This window comes from Anomaloglossus baeobatrachus, unplaced genomic scaffold (genome assembly GCF_048569485.1).
Source record: "Anomaloglossus baeobatrachus isolate aAnoBae1 unplaced genomic scaffold, aAnoBae1.hap1 Scaffold_201, whole genome shotgun sequence".
Taxonomy (NCBI): Eukaryota; Metazoa; Chordata; class Amphibia; order Anura; family Aromobatidae; genus Anomaloglossus; species Anomaloglossus baeobatrachus.
Window position 1 is genome coordinate 393,415 of NW_027441971.1, and position 17,846 is coordinate 411,260.

At 46.9% G+C, this 17,846-nt stretch overlaps 9 non-coding genes and 3 pseudogenes across 9 annotated transcripts; all 12 read left to right on the forward strand.

Moving 5' to 3' along the window:
• The first annotated feature begins 1,050 nt into the window (after positions 1–1,050).
• LOC142261010 (U2 spliceosomal RNA) lies at positions 1,051–1,241 on the forward strand. The gene has a single exon (XR_012728813.1). It is a non-coding gene; the product is annotated as a U2 spliceosomal RNA (small nuclear RNA).
• A 1,387-nt stretch (positions 1,242–2,628) lies between these two features.
• Positions 2,629–2,819, forward strand: LOC142261011 (U2 spliceosomal RNA). Its single transcript, XR_012728814.1, has one exon. It is a non-coding gene; the product is annotated as a U2 spliceosomal RNA (small nuclear RNA).
• Positions 2,820–4,206: 1,387 nt separating this feature from the next.
• On the forward strand, positions 4,207–4,397 carry LOC142261012 (U2 spliceosomal RNA). The gene has a single exon (XR_012728815.1). It is a non-coding gene; the product is annotated as a U2 spliceosomal RNA (small nuclear RNA).
• A 1,387-nt stretch (positions 4,398–5,784) lies between these two features.
• Positions 5,785–5,884, forward strand: LOC142260989 (U2 spliceosomal RNA; annotated as a pseudogene).
• A 720-nt stretch (positions 5,885–6,604) lies between these two features.
• LOC142260854 (U2 spliceosomal RNA) lies at positions 6,605–6,808 on the forward strand (annotated as a pseudogene).
• Positions 6,809–8,195: 1,387 nt separating this feature from the next.
• LOC142261013 (U2 spliceosomal RNA) lies at positions 8,196–8,386 on the forward strand. The gene has a single exon (XR_012728816.1). It is a non-coding gene; the product is annotated as a U2 spliceosomal RNA (small nuclear RNA).
• A 1,387-nt stretch (positions 8,387–9,773) lies between these two features.
• On the forward strand, positions 9,774–9,964 carry LOC142261014 (U2 spliceosomal RNA). Its single transcript, XR_012728817.1, has one exon. It is a non-coding gene; the product is annotated as a U2 spliceosomal RNA (small nuclear RNA).
• A 1,387-nt stretch (positions 9,965–11,351) lies between these two features.
• LOC142261015 (U2 spliceosomal RNA) lies at positions 11,352–11,542 on the forward strand. The gene has a single exon (XR_012728818.1). It is a non-coding gene; the product is annotated as a U2 spliceosomal RNA (small nuclear RNA).
• Positions 11,543–12,929: 1,387 nt separating this feature from the next.
• On the forward strand, positions 12,930–13,056 carry LOC142260991 (U2 spliceosomal RNA; annotated as a pseudogene).
• Positions 13,057–13,740: 684 nt separating this feature from the next.
• Positions 13,741–13,936, forward strand: LOC142260882 (U2 spliceosomal RNA). Its single transcript, XR_012728734.1, has one exon. It is a non-coding gene; the product is annotated as a U2 spliceosomal RNA (small nuclear RNA).
• A 1,387-nt stretch (positions 13,937–15,323) lies between these two features.
• Positions 15,324–15,514, forward strand: LOC142261016 (U2 spliceosomal RNA). The gene has a single exon (XR_012728819.1). It is a non-coding gene; the product is annotated as a U2 spliceosomal RNA (small nuclear RNA).
• A 1,387-nt stretch (positions 15,515–16,901) lies between these two features.
• LOC142261017 (U2 spliceosomal RNA) lies at positions 16,902–17,092 on the forward strand. Its single transcript, XR_012728820.1, has one exon. It is a non-coding gene; the product is annotated as a U2 spliceosomal RNA (small nuclear RNA).
• Positions 17,093–17,846: the final 754 nt, after the last annotated feature.

Genomic DNA, 17,846 nt, shown 5'->3' on the forward strand with positions numbered 1-17,846 from the left:
TGGCATCTGGTGCGATCTCTCCGCTTCCACTCCAAAGAAAGTTACCTGTTTATTCCTATCATGCATTGGTTTTTGGGGTTTTCTTTGAGTAATGATGATCTCTTTAGTAGTCTGTTGGCGCCCTCTCCTGGAGGAATAGTTTGCTTGCTCTTGGACATTCTAAAAGAGAGGTCATGATAGACATTGAGCTTCTGAGCTCAATTGGGGACAGTCATGGGTGATGAATGTTTGCAACCTACTGCGAAGCCTCATACCGCAATATAAGGAACGTCAAATACTAAGAAAGGGCGGCCTATGAAAGAATTACTACTTTCAATAAGTACACTTAAACGGCTAATTGGGAATAGAAAAACTGTAAAAAGCCCTCTGAGAAAGCCCCCCTCTAACCTTTGATAGTAAGCTTTTCTGTAGTCTGCCTGTTGATGTATTTTCCGTTTGAACTGTGCACAACATGAAGAGACGGAACACTGGCGGCTTGTCACAATGCCCCCCGATGACATCACAATAGCGCTGCTGCCTAGAAAACAAGCTGCGCAGAAGAAGTTGTTCTTTGGGTGGGAGGGTGGGCTAGTGGAAGGAGGGGGCAATCTCTTTTTTTCCCGGGTGGTAGGGGGATGACAGGAGAAGGGAAGCGGGTGGTGAGAAAGGTACAGAGGGCAGGGTTTGGGGGCTGGGAAGGAAAGGGAAAAGATTAGGGTTTGGGGATGATGAAAGGGCTTTCTACGGGTAAGGATGGCAAAGGGTGGCAGTGACGGAAAGTCAGGCAACCTGTCCTGTCCGTCTTTTTGTATCGTGAATTGGAAAGACTGCAAGGGGGAGGGGAGTTGCTTGCGCCCTAAAGGAGGAGTTATTCAGATTCATTGCAGTGGGCGGCGGCTGCAAAACGCACCATTCTTCTTGTTTTGGCTCTGCAAAGCAGCCTTTTCAAGGGTTGGCTTGGGTGACAAAATGTCTTGTGTAGGCGTGGGTTTGTCTCCCTCTCGCTCTCTCTCCCTAAGATGTGTCCGGCATAGGCCAGGGTGCCACTCGAGGCCCAAACCAATTCTGGTTATCGCTTCTCGGCCTTTTGGCTAAGATCAAGTGTAGTATCTGTTCTTATCAGTTTAATATCTGATACGTCCCCTATCTGGGGACCATATATTAAATGGATTTTTAGAACAGGGAGATGGAAAAAGAGCTTGCTCTGTCCACTCCACGCATTGACCTGGTATTGCAGTACCTCCAGGAACGGTGCACCCCTTCTTAACCCAGTTTCCAAAAGCAGAACTCAATTCACCTGATTCATATTAGCCCGATTTAATGAATTGGAAGAAAGCATACGTCTTCATATGCACCTCAATTTGGCCCATTCACTTTTCACACTTCCTCCTTTTGTTTTTTATCTTTCACACTTTTGACTTTCTTTATTCATCCAAATAGCAAACTCATCACCACTCAACCTGACCAACTCGGCTATGTCCCCGTGCTGCAGTTCTCTGTCTTATCTAGATCATTTGCAATTGAATGGAATAGATCCCTTTTGGACAAAGTGGATTCACCTGCTGCTGCAGTGACCACAGGTGTGATAACATCTAGAATTGGCATCTGGTGCGATCTCTCCGCTTCCACTCCAAAGAAAGTTACCTGTTTATTCCTATCATGCATTGGTTTTTGGGGTTTTCTTTGAGTAATGATGATCTCTTTAGTAGTCTGTTGGCGCCCTCTCCTGGAGGAATAGTTTGCTTGCTCTTGGACATTCTAAAAGAGAGGTCATGATAGACATTGAGCTTCTGAGCTCAATTGGGGACAGTCATGGGTGATGAATGTTTGCAACCTACTGCGAAGCCTCATACCGCAATATAAGGAACGTCAAATACTAAGAAAGGGCGGCCTATGAAAGAATTACTACTTTCAATAAGTACACTTAAACGGCTAATTGGGAATAGAAAAACTGTAAAAAGCCCTCTGAGAAAGCCCCCCTCTAACCTTTGATAGTAAGCTTTTCTGTAGTCTGCCTGTTGATGTATTTTCCGTTTGAACTGTGCACAACATGAAGAGACGGAACACTGGCGGCTTGTCACAATGCCCCCCGATGACATCACAATAGCGCTGCTGCCTAGAAAACAAGCTGCGCAGAAGAAGTTGTTCTTTGGGTGGGAGGGTGGGCTAGTGGAAGGAGGGGGCAATCTCTTTTTTTCCCGGGTGGTAGGGGGATGACAGGAGAAGGGAAGCGGGTGGTGAGAAAGGTACAGAGGGCAGGGTTTGGGGGCTGGGAAGGAAAGGGAAAAGATTAGGGTTTGGGGATGATGAAAGGGCTTTCTACGGGTAAGGATGGCAAAGGGTGGCAGTGACGGAAAGTCAGGCAACCTGTCCTGTCCGTCTTTTTGTATCGTGAATTGGAAAGACTGCAAGGGGGAGGGGAGTTGCTTGCGCCCTAAAGGAGGAGTTATTCAGATTCATTGCAGTGGGCGGCGGCTGCAAAACGCACCATTCTTCTTGTTTTGGCTCTGCAAAGCAGCCTTTTCAAGGGTTGGCTTGGGTGACAAAATGTCTTGTGTAGGCGTGGGTTTGTCTCCCTCTCGCTCTCTCTCCCTAAGATGTGTCCGGCATAGGCCAGGGTGCCACTCGAGGCCCAAACCAATTCTGGTTATCGCTTCTCGGCCTTTTGGCTAAGATCAAGTGTAGTATCTGTTCTTATCAGTTTAATATCTGATACGTCCCCTATCTGGGGACCATATATTAAATGGATTTTTAGAACAGGGAGATGGAAAAAGAGCTTGCTCTGTCCACTCCACGCATTGACCTGGTATTGCAGTACCTCCAGGAACGGTGCACCCCTTCTTAACCCAGTTTCCAAAAGCAGAACTCAATTCACCTGATTCATATTAGCCCGATTTAATGAATTGGAAGAAAGCATACGTCTTCATATGCACCTCAATTTGGCCCATTCACTTTTCACACTTCCTCCTTTTGTTTTTTATCTTTCACACTTTTGACTTTCTTTATTCATCCAAATAGCAAACTCATCACCACTCAACCTGACCAACTCGGCTATGTCCCCGTGCTGCAGTTCTCTGTCTTATCTAGATCATTTGCAATTGAATGGAATAGATCCCTTTTGGACAAAGTGGATTCACCTGCTGCTGCAGTGACCACAGGTGTGATAACATCTAGAATTGGCATCTGGTGCGATCTCTCCGCTTCCACTCCAAAGAAAGTTACCTGTTTATTCCTATCATGCATTGGTTTTTGGGGTTTTCTTTGAGTAATGATGATCTCTTTAGTAGTCTGTTGGCGCCCTCTCCTGGAGGAATAGTTTGCTTGCTCTTGGACATTCTAAAAGAGAGGTCATGATAGACATTGAGCTTCTGAGCTCAATTGGGGACAGTCATGGGTGATGAATGTTTGCAACCTACTGCGAAGCCTCATACCGCAATATAAGGAACGTCAAATACTAAGAAAGGGCGGCCTATGAAAGAATTACTACTTTCAATAAGTACACTTAAACGGCTAATTGGGAATAGAAAAACTGTAAAAAGCCCTCTGAGAAAGCCCCCCTCTAACCTTTGATAGTAAGCTTTTCTGTAGTCTGCCTGTTGATGTATTTTCCGTTTGAACTGTGCACAACATGAAGAGACGGAACACTGGCGGCTTGTCACAATGCCCCCCGATGACATCACAATAGCGCTGCTGCCTAGAAAACAAGCTGCGCAGAAGAAGTTGTTCTTTGGGTGGGAGGGTGGGCTAGTGGAAGGAGGGGGCAATCTCTTTTTTTCCCGGGTGGTAGGGGGATGACAGGAGAAGGGAAGCGGGTGGTGAGAAAGGTACAGAGGGCAGGGTTTGGGGGCTGGGAAGGAAAGGGAAAAGATTAGGGTTTGGGGATGATGAAAGGGCTTTCTACGGGTAAGGATGGCAAAGGGTGGCAGTGACGGAAAGTCAGGCAACCTGTCCTGTCCGTCTTTTTGTATCGTGAATTGGAAAGACTGCAAGGGGGAGGGGAGTTGCTTGCGCCCTAAAGGAGGAGTTATTCAGATTCATTGCAGTGGGCGGCGGCTGCAAAACGCACCATTCTTCTTGTTTTGGCTCTGCAAAGCAGCCTTTTCAAGGGTTGGCTTGGGTGACAAAATGTCTTGTGTAGGCGTGGGTTTGTCTCCCTCTCGCTCTCTCTCCCTAAGATGTGTCCGGCATAGGCCAGGGTGCCACTCGAGGCCCAAACCAATTCTGGTTATCGCTTCTCGGCCTTTTGGCTAAGATCAAGTGTAGTATCTGTTCTTATCAGTTTAATATCTGATACGTCCCCTATCTGGGGACCATATATTAAATGGATTTTTAGAACAGGGAGATGGAAAAAGAGCTTGCTCTGTCCACTCCACGCATTGACCTGGTATTGCAGTACCTCCAGGAACGGTGCACCCCTTCTTAACCCAGTTTCCAAAAGCAGAACTCAATTCACCTGATTCATATTAGCCCGATTTAATGAATTGGAAGAAAGCATACGTCTTCATATGCACCTCAATTTGGCCCATTCACTTTTCACACTTCCTCCTTTTGTTTTTTATCTTTCACACTTTTGACTTTCTTTATTCATCCAAATAGCAAACTCATCACCACTCAACCTGACCAACTCGGCTATGTCCCCGTGCTGCAGTTCTCTGTCTTATCTAGATCATTTGCAATTGAATGGAATAGATCCCTTTTGGACAAAGTGGATTCACCTGCTGCTGCAGTGACCACAGGTGTGATAACATCTAGAATTGGCATCTGGTGCGATCTCTCCGCTTCCACTCCAAAGAAAGTTACCTGTTTATTCCTATCATGCATTGGTTTTTGGGGTTTTCTTTGAGTAATGATGATCTCTTTAGTAGTCTGTTGGCGCCCTCTCCTGGAGGAATAGTTTGCTTGCTCTTGGACATTCTAAAAGAGAGGTCATGATAGACATTGAGCTTCTGAGCTCAATTGGGGACAGTCATGGGTGATGAATGTTTGCAACCTACTGCGAAGCCTCATACCGCAATATAAGGAACGTCAAATACTAAGAAAGGGCGGCCTATGAAAGAATTACTACTTTCAATAAGTACACTTAAACGGCTAATTGGGAATAGAAAAACTGTAAAAAGCCCTCTGAGAAAGCCCCCCTCTAACCTTTGATAGTAAGCTTTTCTGTAGTCTGCCTGTTGATGTATTTTCCGTTTGAACTGTGCACAACATGAAGAGACGGAACACTGGCGGCTTGTCACAATGCCCCCCGATGACATCACAATAGCGCTGCTGCCTAGAAAACAAGCTGCGCAGAAGAAGTTGTTCTTTGGGTGGGAGGGTGGGCTAGTGGAAGGAGGGGGCAATCTCTTTTTTTCCCGGGTGGTAGGGGGATGACAGGAGAAGGGAAGCGGGTGGTGAGAAAGGTACAGAGGGCAGGGTTTGGGGGCTGGGAAGGAAAGGGAAAAGATTAGGGTTTGGGGATGATGAAAGGGCTTTCTACGGGTAAGGATGGCAAAGGGTGGCAGTGACGGAAAGTCAGGCAACCTGTCCTGTCCGTCTTTTTGTATCGTGAATTGGAAAGACTGCAAGGGGGAGGGGAGTTGCTTGCGCCCTAAAGGAGGAGTTATTCAGATTCATTGCAGTGGGCGGCGGCTGCAAAACGCACCATTCTTCTTGTTTTGGCTCTGCAAAGCAGCCTTTTCAAGGGTTGGCTTGGGTGACAAAATGTCTTGTGTAGGCGTGGGTTTGTCTCCCTCTCGCTCTCTCTCCCTAAGATGTGTCCGGCATAGGCCAGGGTGCCACTCGAGGCCCAAACCAATTCTGGTTATCGCTTCTCGGCCTTTTGGCTAAGATCAAGTGTAGTATCTGTTCTTATACACACTGGAGACTGTTTGGACAAACGTGTCATCGGCTGGATTGACCAACGGGCACAAGGACTTGTCATGGATGGCGATACAGGGCGGACTGCCCGTCCGGTCATTCATGCACGCCCGGAACCTGTGCAAAACCCGGTACTGCCCAAGGTGCCCCTTCGTGGAGGAAACATCGCTGCACGCCTTTTGGGACTGCCGTTTCACACAGCGCTTGTTGGTTGCCCTGGAGGATGACCTGAGGAACTCCGTCCCCAGAGAGAGCCTATCGTACCATTCCGTACTTTATGGACTCTTCCCTGGGACTCACACCGTTGGAGCCATCCAGGAGGCTTGGCGCCTTATGAACTGCTTTAAGGACGCTATTTGGGTCGCCAGGAACCGGCTCATCTTGAAGAGGGAGAGGATGTCTATCCAGGATTGCCGCAGGCTGATCCACAGCCTGCTCAGAGACTATTCCATCATGGACAGTCCGGACGACAGCGCCGAGGAGGAGGTTTAGACCTCTTCCATGCCCCCTCCCTCCTTTTCCCGTTATGTGCGTCTTTCAATAAAGCTTCGGGCCTGTGATTTCCCCACCCTATCCCCCTTTTCCCCTACCCCCATCCCCCAATCGCCGGTTCGTCGTTATTTATTGTCTAACTTTTTCTTTCAGCTTGAGTGTTATGGATAAGCATAGGAGTGTGATGTATAGTTTAGTGCGTCGTACTCTATGGCTATGTAAGAAGGATTGTATAGTTCTGTGTGTACGGGGCTGCGGCACTGTACACGGTTTGTTACCTTTTTGTGAGTAGTGCATGATAATAAAGATGCTGTTAAATCAAAAATCTGTTCTTATCAGTTTAATATCTGATACGTCCCCTATCTGGGGACCATATATTAAATGGATTTTTAGAACAGGGAGATGGAAAAAGAGCTTGCTCTGTCCACTCCACGCATTGACCTGGTATTGCAGTACCTCCAGGAACGGTGCACCCCTTCTTAACCCAGTTTCCAAAAGCAGAACTCAATTCACCTGATTCATATTAGCCCGATTTAATGAATTGGAAGAAAGCATACGTCTTCATATGCACCTCAATTTGGCCCATTCACTTTTCACACTTCCTCCTTTTGTTTTTTATCTTTCACACTTTTGACTTTCTTTATTCATCCAAATAGCAAACTCATCACCACTCAACCTGACCAACTCGGCTATGTCCCCGTGCTGCAGTTCTCTGTCTTATCTAGATCATTTGCAATTGAATGGAATAGATCCCTTTTGGACAAAGTGGATTCACCTGCTGCTGCAGTGACCACAGGTGTGATAACATCTAGAATTGGCATCTGGTGCGATCTCTCCGCTTCCACTCCAAAGAAAGTTACCTGTTTATTCCTATCATGCATTGGTTTTTGGGGTTTTCTTTGAGTAATGATGATCTCTTTAGTAGTCTGTTGGCGCCCTCTCCTGGAGGAATAGTTTGCTTGCTCTTGGACATTCTAAAAGAGAGGTCATGATAGACATTGAGCTTCTGAGCTCAATTGGGGACAGTCATGGGTGATGAATGTTTGCAACCTACTGCGAAGCCTCATACCGCAATATAAGGAACGTCAAATACTAAGAAAGGGCGGCCTATGAAAGAATTACTACTTTCAATAAGTACACTTAAACGGCTAATTGGGAATAGAAAAACTGTAAAAAGCCCTCTGAGAAAGCCCCCCTCTAACCTTTGATAGTAAGCTTTTCTGTAGTCTGCCTGTTGATGTATTTTCCGTTTGAACTGTGCACAACATGAAGAGACGGAACACTGGCGGCTTGTCACAATGCCCCCCGATGACATCACAATAGCGCTGCTGCCTAGAAAACAAGCTGCGCAGAAGAAGTTGTTCTTTGGGTGGGAGGGTGGGCTAGTGGAAGGAGGGGGCAATCTCTTTTTTTCCCGGGTGGTAGGGGGATGACAGGAGAAGGGAAGCGGGTGGTGAGAAAGGTACAGAGGGCAGGGTTTGGGGGCTGGGAAGGAAAGGGAAAAGATTAGGGTTTGGGGATGATGAAAGGGCTTTCTACGGGTAAGGATGGCAAAGGGTGGCAGTGACGGAAAGTCAGGCAACCTGTCCTGTCCGTCTTTTTGTATCGTGAATTGGAAAGACTGCAAGGGGGAGGGGAGTTGCTTGCGCCCTAAAGGAGGAGTTATTCAGATTCATTGCAGTGGGCGGCGGCTGCAAAACGCACCATTCTTCTTGTTTTGGCTCTGCAAAGCAGCCTTTTCAAGGGTTGGCTTGGGTGACAAAATGTCTTGTGTAGGCGTGGGTTTGTCTCCCTCTCGCTCTCTCTCCCTAAGATGTGTCCGGCATAGGCCAGGGTGCCACTCGAGGCCCAAACCAATTCTGGTTATCGCTTCTCGGCCTTTTGGCTAAGATCAAGTGTAGTATCTGTTCTTATCAGTTTAATATCTGATACGTCCCCTATCTGGGGACCATATATTAAATGGATTTTTAGAACAGGGAGATGGAAAAAGAGCTTGCTCTGTCCACTCCACGCATTGACCTGGTATTGCAGTACCTCCAGGAACGGTGCACCCCTTCTTAACCCAGTTTCCAAAAGCAGAACTCAATTCACCTGATTCATATTAGCCCGATTTAATGAATTGGAAGAAAGCATACGTCTTCATATGCACCTCAATTTGGCCCATTCACTTTTCACACTTCCTCCTTTTGTTTTTTATCTTTCACACTTTTGACTTTCTTTATTCATCCAAATAGCAAACTCATCACCACTCAACCTGACCAACTCGGCTATGTCCCCGTGCTGCAGTTCTCTGTCTTATCTAGATCATTTGCAATTGAATGGAATAGATCCCTTTTGGACAAAGTGGATTCACCTGCTGCTGCAGTGACCACAGGTGTGATAACATCTAGAATTGGCATCTGGTGCGATCTCTCCGCTTCCACTCCAAAGAAAGTTACCTGTTTATTCCTATCATGCATTGGTTTTTGGGGTTTTCTTTGAGTAATGATGATCTCTTTAGTAGTCTGTTGGCGCCCTCTCCTGGAGGAATAGTTTGCTTGCTCTTGGACATTCTAAAAGAGAGGTCATGATAGACATTGAGCTTCTGAGCTCAATTGGGGACAGTCATGGGTGATGAATGTTTGCAACCTACTGCGAAGCCTCATACCGCAATATAAGGAACGTCAAATACTAAGAAAGGGCGGCCTATGAAAGAATTACTACTTTCAATAAGTACACTTAAACGGCTAATTGGGAATAGAAAAACTGTAAAAAGCCCTCTGAGAAAGCCCCCCTCTAACCTTTGATAGTAAGCTTTTCTGTAGTCTGCCTGTTGATGTATTTTCCGTTTGAACTGTGCACAACATGAAGAGACGGAACACTGGCGGCTTGTCACAATGCCCCCCGATGACATCACAATAGCGCTGCTGCCTAGAAAACAAGCTGCGCAGAAGAAGTTGTTCTTTGGGTGGGAGGGTGGGCTAGTGGAAGGAGGGGGCAATCTCTTTTTTTCCCGGGTGGTAGGGGGATGACAGGAGAAGGGAAGCGGGTGGTGAGAAAGGTACAGAGGGCAGGGTTTGGGGGCTGGGAAGGAAAGGGAAAAGATTAGGGTTTGGGGATGATGAAAGGGCTTTCTACGGGTAAGGATGGCAAAGGGTGGCAGTGACGGAAAGTCAGGCAACCTGTCCTGTCCGTCTTTTTGTATCGTGAATTGGAAAGACTGCAAGGGGGAGGGGAGTTGCTTGCGCCCTAAAGGAGGAGTTATTCAGATTCATTGCAGTGGGCGGCGGCTGCAAAACGCACCATTCTTCTTGTTTTGGCTCTGCAAAGCAGCCTTTTCAAGGGTTGGCTTGGGTGACAAAATGTCTTGTGTAGGCGTGGGTTTGTCTCCCTCTCGCTCTCTCTCCCTAAGATGTGTCCGGCATAGGCCAGGGTGCCACTCGAGGCCCAAACCAATTCTGGTTATCGCTTCTCGGCCTTTTGGCTAAGATCAAGTGTAGTATCTGTTCTTATCAGTTTAATATCTGATACGTCCCCTATCTGGGGACCATATATTAAATGGATTTTTAGAACAGGGAGATGGAAAAAGAGCTTGCTCTGTCCACTCCACGCATTGACCTGGTATTGCAGTACCTCCAGGAACGGTGCACCCCTTCTTAACCCAGTTTCCAAAAGCAGAACTCAATTCACCTGATTCATATTAGCCCGATTTAATGAATTGGAAGAAAGCATACGTCTTCATATGCACCTCAATTTGGCCCATTCACTTTTCACACTTCCTCCTTTTGTTTTTTATCTTTCACACTTTTGACTTTCTTTATTCATCCAAATAGCAAACTCATCACCACTCAACCTGACCAACTCGGCTATGTCCCCGTGCTGCAGTTCTCTGTCTTATCTAGATCATTTGCAATTGAATGGAATAGATCCCTTTTGGACAAAGTGGATTCACCTGCTGCTGCAGTGACCACAGGTGTGATAACATCTAGAATTGGCATCTGGTGCGATCTCTCCGCTTCCACTCCAAAGAAAGTTACCTGTTTATTCCTATCATGCATTGGTTTTTGGGGTTTTCTTTGAGTAATGATGATCTCTTTAGTAGTCTGTTGGCGCCCTCTCCTGGAGGAATAGTTTGCTTGCTCTTGGACATTCTAAAAGAGAGGTCATGATAGACATTGAGCTTCTGAGCTCAATTGGGGACAGTCATGGGTGATGAATGTTTGCAACCTACTGCGAAGCCTCATACCGCAATATAAGGAACGTCAAATACTAAGAAAGGGCGGCCTATGAAAGAATTACTACTTTCAATAAGTACACTTAAACGGCTAATTGGGAATAGAAAAACTGTAAAAAGCCCTCTGAGAAAGCCCCCCTCTAACCTTTGATAGTAAGCTTTTCTGTAGTCTGCCTGTTGATGTATTTTCCGTTTGAACTGTGCACAACATGAAGAGACGGAACACTGGCGGCTTGTCACAATGCCCCCCGATGACATCACAATAGCGCTGCTGCCTAGAAAACAAGCTGCGCAGAAGAAGTTGTTCTTTGGGTGGGAGGGTGGGCTAGTGGAAGGAGGGGGCAATCTCTTTTTTTCCCGGGTGGTAGGGGGATGACAGGAGAAGGGAAGCGGGTGGTGAGAAAGGTACAGAGGGCAGGGTTTGGGGGCTGGGAAGGAAAGGGAAAAGATTAGGGTTTGGGGATGATGAAAGGGCTTTCTACGGGTAAGGATGGCAAAGGGTGGCAGTGACGGAAAGTCAGGCAACCTGTCCTGTCCGTCTTTTTGTATCGTGAATTGGAAAGACTGCAAGGGGGAGGGGAGTTGCTTGCGCCCTAAAGGAGGAGTTATTCAGATTCATTGCAGTGGGCGGCGGCTGCAAAACGCACCATTCTTCTTGTTTTGGCTCTGCAAAGCAGCCTTTTCAAGGGTTGGCTTGGGTGACAAAATGTCTTGTGTAGGCGTGGGTTTGTCTCCCTCTCGCTCTCTCTCCCTAAGATGTGTCCGGCATAGGCCAGGGTGCCACTCGAGGCCCAAACCAATTCTGGTTATCGCTTCTCGGCCTTTTGGCTAAGATCAAGTGTAGTATCTGTTCTTATCAGTTTAATATCTGATACGTCCCCTATCTGGGGACCATATATTAAATGGATTTTTAGAACAGGGAGATGGAAAAAGAGCTTGCTCTGTCCACTCCACGCATTGACCTGGTATTGCAGTACCTCCAGGAACGGTGCACCCCTTCTTAACCCAGTTTCCAAAAGCAGAACTCAATTCACCTGATTCATATTAGCCCGATTTAATGAATTGGAAGAAAGCATACGTCTTCATATGCACCTCAATTTGGCCCATTCACTTTTCACACTTCCTCCTTTTGTTTTTTATCTTTCACACTTTTGACTTTCTTTATTCATCCAAATAGCAAACTCATCACCACTCAACCTGACCAACTCGGCTATGTCCCCGTGCTGCAGTTCTCTGTCTTATCTAGATCATTTGCAATTGAATGGAATAGATCCCTTTTGGACAAAGTGGATTCACCTGCTGCTGCAGTGACCACAGGTGTGATAACATCTAGAATTGGCATCTGGTGCGATCTCTCCGCTTCCACTCCAAAGAAAGTTACCTGTTTATTCCTATCATGCATTGGTTTTTGGGGTTTTCTTTGAGTAATGATGATCTCTTTAGTAGTCTGTTGGCGCCCTCTCCTGGAGGAATAGTTTGCTTGCTCTTGGACATTCTAAAAGAGAGGTCATGATAGACATTGAGCTTCTGAGCTCAATTGGGGACAGTCATGGGTGATGAATGTTTGCAACCTACTGCGAAGCCTCATACCGCAATATAAGGAACGTCAAATACTAAGAAAGGGCGGCCTATGAAAGAATTACTACTTTCAATAAGTACACTTAAACGGCTAATTGGGAATAGAAAAACTGTAAAAAGCCCTCTGAGAAAGCCCCCCTCTAACCTTTGATAGTAAGCTTTTCTGTAGTCTGCCTGTTGATGTATTTTCCGTTTGAACTGTGCACAACATGAAGAGACGGAACACTGGCGGCTTGTCACAATGCCCCCCGATGACATCACAATAGCGCTGCTGCCTAGAAAACAAGCTGCGCAGAAGAAGTTGTTCTTTGGGTGGGAGGGTGGGCTAGTGGAAGGAGGGGGCAATCTCTTTTTTTCCCGGGTGGTAGGGGGATGACAGGAGAAGGGAAGCGGGTGGTGAGAAAGGTACAGAGGGCAGGGTTTGGGGGCTGGGAAGGAAAGGGAAAAGATTAGGGTTTGGGGATGATGAAAGGGCTTTCTACGGGTAAGGATGGCAAAGGGTGGCAGTGACGGAAAGTCAGGCAACCTGTCCTGTCCGTCTTTTTGTATCGTGAATTGGAAAGACTGCAAGGGGGAGGGGAGTTGCTTGCGCCCTAAAGGAGGAGTTATTCAGATTCATTGCAGTGGGCGGCGGCTGCAAAACGCACCATTCTTCTTGTTTTGGCTCTGCAAAGCAGCCTTTTCAAGGGTTGGCTTGGGTGACAAAATGTCTTGTGTAGGCGTGGGTTTGTCTCCCTCTCGCTCTCTCTCCCTAAGATGTGTCCGGCATAGGCCAGGGTGCCACTCGAGGCCCAAACCAATTCTGGTTATCGCTTCTCGGCCTTTTGGCTAAGATCAAGTGTAGTATCTGTGAGGCTCGGCAGATGCAATGCACACTGGAAGGTTGCGCTTGCTAGTACTCTTAATGTATAGTATATTCATCTAGAGGAAAACATGGCCCTACCAGGATCGAGGCTATTAGACTGAGTAAGTGTGGGGGCTATGGTGCAATGTGCCCCAGGACTGACGACCCTGGAGTGAGTCTGAGCTTGCTGGCTTGGGACCCCGGCGAGCCTTGGGCTCTGTAGCACACCGTACCTTGCCCTTTCATACTTTCTGAGCATATTGCTCTATCCCGGCCTTCTGGCTAGGAAGGGAAATTTTTATAATCATGGTCGGAGGTCCGTTCAGCTTTTTGCTGAGAAACCAACACCCGGTTGGAGGTCCGGGTCAGCTTCGGCTGAGAAACCAACACCCGGTTGGAGGTCTGGGTCAGCTTCGGCTGAGAAACCAACACCCGGTTGGAGGTCCGGGTCAGCTTCGGCTGAGAAACCAACACCCGGTTGGAGGTCCGGTTAGCCTTGGGCTGAGAAACCAACACCGGTTGACGGTCCGGGCAGTTTCGGCTGCGAAACCAACAACTAGTAGCTCTCTACTCCACTTGGGTAAGATGCCTGGGTGGACGCTGGGAGCAACGACAAGGCTCAACCAGGCTTCGGCTTGGGGGAGCACCGAAGATCCCTGACCCTTGCTGTGGCCTTCTGGCTCGGAGGGACGGGGTTGATTTTTGGGGACCCTCTCCTCACGGAGGGGTCCACACGAATCCTAGCCTTGGCACTGTTTTTGGTGTGACTTCGGTCATGCATTTTTTGCGGTGCTTTGGAAAGCTTCATTAAATCAAAATCTGTTCTTATCAGTTTAATATCTGATACGTCCCCTATCTGGGGACCATATATTAAATGGATTTTTAGAACAGGGAGATGGAAAAAGAGCTTGCTCTGTCCACTCCACGCATTGACCTGGTATTGCAGTACCTCCAGGAACGGTGCACCCCTTCTTAACCCAGTTTCCAAAAGCAGAACTCAATTCACCTGATTCATATTAGCCCGATTTAATGAATTGGAAGAAAGCATACGTCTTCATATGCACCTCAATTTGGCCCATTCACTTTTCACACTTCCTCCTTTTGTTTTTTATCTTTCACACTTTTGACTTTCTTTATTCATCCAAATAGCAAACTCATCACCACTCAACCTGACCAACTCGGCTATGTCCCCGTGCTGCAGTTCTCTGTCTTATCTAGATCATTTGCAATTGAATGGAATAGATCCCTTTTGGACAAAGTGGATTCACCTGCTGCTGCAGTGACCACAGGTGTGATAACATCTAGAATTGGCATCTGGTGCGATCTCTCCGCTTCCACTCCAAAGAAAGTTACCTGTTTATTCCTATCATGCATTGGTTTTTGGGGTTTTCTTTGAGTAATGATGATCTCTTTAGTAGTCTGTTGGCGCCCTCTCCTGGAGGAATAGTTTGCTTGCTCTTGGACATTCTAAAAGAGAGGTCATGATAGACATTGAGCTTCTGAGCTCAATTGGGGACAGTCATGGGTGATGAATGTTTGCAACCTACTGCGAAGCCTCATACCGCAATATAAGGAACGTCAAATACTAAGAAAGGGCGGCCTATGAAAGAATTACTACTTTCAATAAGTACACTTAAACGGCTAATTGGGAATAGAAAAACTGTAAAAAGCCCTCTGAGAAAGCCCCCCTCTAACCTTTGATAGTAAGCTTTTCTGTAGTCTGCCTGTTGATGTATTTTCCGTTTGAACTGTGCACAACATGAAGAGACGGAACACTGGCGGCTTGTCACAATGCCCCCCGATGACATCACAATAGCGCTGCTGCCTAGAAAACAAGCTGCGCAGAAGAAGTTGTTCTTTGGGTGGGAGGGTGGGCTAGTGGAAGGAGGGGGCAATCTCTTTTTTTCCCGGGTGGTAGGGGGATGACAGGAGAAGGGAAGCGGGTGGTGAGAAAGGTACAGAGGGCAGGGTTTGGGGGCTGGGAAGGAAAGGGAAAAGATTAGGGTTTGGGGATGATGAAAGGGCTTTCTACGGGTAAGGATGGCAAAGGGTGGCAGTGACGGAAAGTCAGGCAACCTGTCCTGTCCGTCTTTTTGTATCGTGAATTGGAAAGACTGCAAGGGGGAGGGGAGTTGCTTGCGCCCTAAAGGAGGAGTTATTCAGATTCATTGCAGTGGGCGGCGGCTGCAAAACGCACCATTCTTCTTGTTTTGGCTCTGCAAAGCAGCCTTTTCAAGGGTTGGCTTGGGTGACAAAATGTCTTGTGTAGGCGTGGGTTTGTCTCCCTCTCGCTCTCTCTCCCTAAGATGTGTCCGGCATAGGCCAGGGTGCCACTCGAGGCCCAAACCAATTCTGGTTATCGCTTCTCGGCCTTTTGGCTAAGATCAAGTGTAGTATCTGTTCTTATCAGTTTAATATCTGATACGTCCCCTATCTGGGGACCATATATTAAATGGATTTTTAGAACAGGGAGATGGAAAAAGAGCTTGCTCTGTCCACTCCACGCATTGACCTGGTATTGCAGTACCTCCAGGAACGGTGCACCCCTTCTTAACCCAGTTTCCAAAAGCAGAACTCAATTCACCTGATTCATATTAGCCCGATTTAATGAATTGGAAGAAAGCATACGTCTTCATATGCACCTCAATTTGGCCCATTCACTTTTCACACTTCCTCCTTTTGTTTTTTATCTTTCACACTTTTGACTTTCTTTATTCATCCAAATAGCAAACTCATCACCACTCAACCTGACCAACTCGGCTATGTCCCCGTGCTGCAGTTCTCTGTCTTATCTAGATCATTTGCAATTGAATGGAATAGATCCCTTTTGGACAAAGTGGATTCACCTGCTGCTGCAGTGACCACAGGTGTGATAACATCTAGAATTGGCATCTGGTGCGATCTCTCCGCTTCCACTCCAAAGAAAGTTACCTGTTTATTCCTATCATGCATTGGTTTTTGGGGTTTTCTTTGAGTAATGATGATCTCTTTAGTAGTCTGTTGGCGCCCTCTCCTGGAGGAATAGTTTGCTTGCTCTTGGACATTCTAAAAGAGAGGTCATGATAGACATTGAGCTTCTGAGCTCAATTGGGGACAGTCATGGGTGATGAATGTTTGCAACCTACTGCGAAGCCTCATACCGCAATATAAGGAACGTCAAATACTAAGAAAGGGCGGCCTATGAAAGAATTACTACTTTCAATAAGTACACTTAAACGGCTAATTGGGAATAGAAAAACTGTAAAAAGCCCTCTGAGAAAGCCCCCCTCTAACCTTTGATAGTAAGCTTTTCTGTAGTCTGCCTGTTGATGTATTTTCCGTTTGAACTGTGCACAACATGAAGAGACGGAACACTGGCGGCTTGTCACAATGCCCCCCGATGACATCACAATAGCGCTGCTGCCTAGAAAACAAGCTGCGCAGAAGAAGTTGTTCTTTGGGTGGGAGGGTGGGCTAGTGGAAGGAGGGGGCAATCTCTTTTTTTCCCGGGTGGTAGGGGGATGACAGGAGAAGGGAAGCGGGTGGTGAGAAAGGTACAGAGGGCAGGGTTTGGGGGCTGGGAAGGAAAGGGAAAAGATTAGGGTTTGGGGATGATGAAAGGGCTTTCTACGGGTAAGGATGGCAAAGGGTGGCAGTGACGGAAAGTCAGGCAACCTGTCCTGTCCGTCTTTTTGTATCGTGAATTGGAAAGACTGCAAGGGGGAGGGGAGTTGCTTGCGCCCTAAAGGAGGAGTTATTCAGATTCATTGCAGTGGGCGGCGGCTGCAAAACGCACCATTCTTCTTGTTTTGGCTCTGCAAAGCAGCCTTTTCAAGGGTTGGCTTGGGTGACAAAATGTCTTGTGTAGGCGTGGGTTTGTCTCCCTCTCGCTCTCTCTCCCTAAGATGTGTCCGGCATAGGCCAGGGTGCCACTCGAGGCCCAAACCAATTCTGGTTATCGCTTCTCGGCCTTTTGGCTAAGATCAAGTGTAGTATCTGTTCTTATCAGTTTAATATCTGATACGTCCCCTATCTGGGGACCATATATTAAATGGATTTTTAGAACAGGGAGATGGAAAAAGAGCTTGCTCTGTCCACTCCACGCATTGACCTGGTATTGCAGTACCTCCAGGAACGGTGCACCCCTTCTTAACCCAGTTTCCAAAAGCAGAACTCAATTCACCTGATTCATATTAGCCCGATTTAATGAATTGGAAGAAAGCATACGTCTTCATATGCACCTCAATTTGGCCCATTCACTTTTCACACTTCCTCCTTTTGTTTTTTATCTTTCACACTTTTGACTTTCTTTATTCATCCAAATAGCAAACTCATCACCACTCAACCTGACCAACTCGGCTATGTCCCCGTGCTGCAGTTCTCTGTCTTATCTAGATCATTTGCAATTGAATGGAATAGATCCCTTTTGGACAAAGTGGATTCACCTGCTGCTGCAGTGACCACAGGTGTGATAACATCTAGAATTGGCATCTGGTGCGATCTCTCCGCTTCCACTCCAAAGAAAGTTACCTGTTTATTCCTATCATGCATTGGTTTTTGGGGTTTTCTTTGAGTAATGATGATCTCTTTAGTAGTCTGTTGGCGCCCTCTCCTGGAGGAATAGTTTGCTTGCTCTTGGACATTCTAAAAGAGAGGTCATGATAGACATTGAGCTTCTGAGCTCAATTGGGGACAGTCATGGGTGATGAATGTTTGCAACCTACTGCGAAGCCTCATACCGCAATATAAGGAACGTCAAATACTAAGAAAGGGCGGCCTATGAAAGAATTACTACTTTCAATAAGTACACTTAAACGGCTAATTGGGAATAGAAAAACTGTAAAAAGCCCTCTGAGAAAGCCCCCCTCTAACCTTTGATAGTAAGCTTTTCTGTAGTCTGCC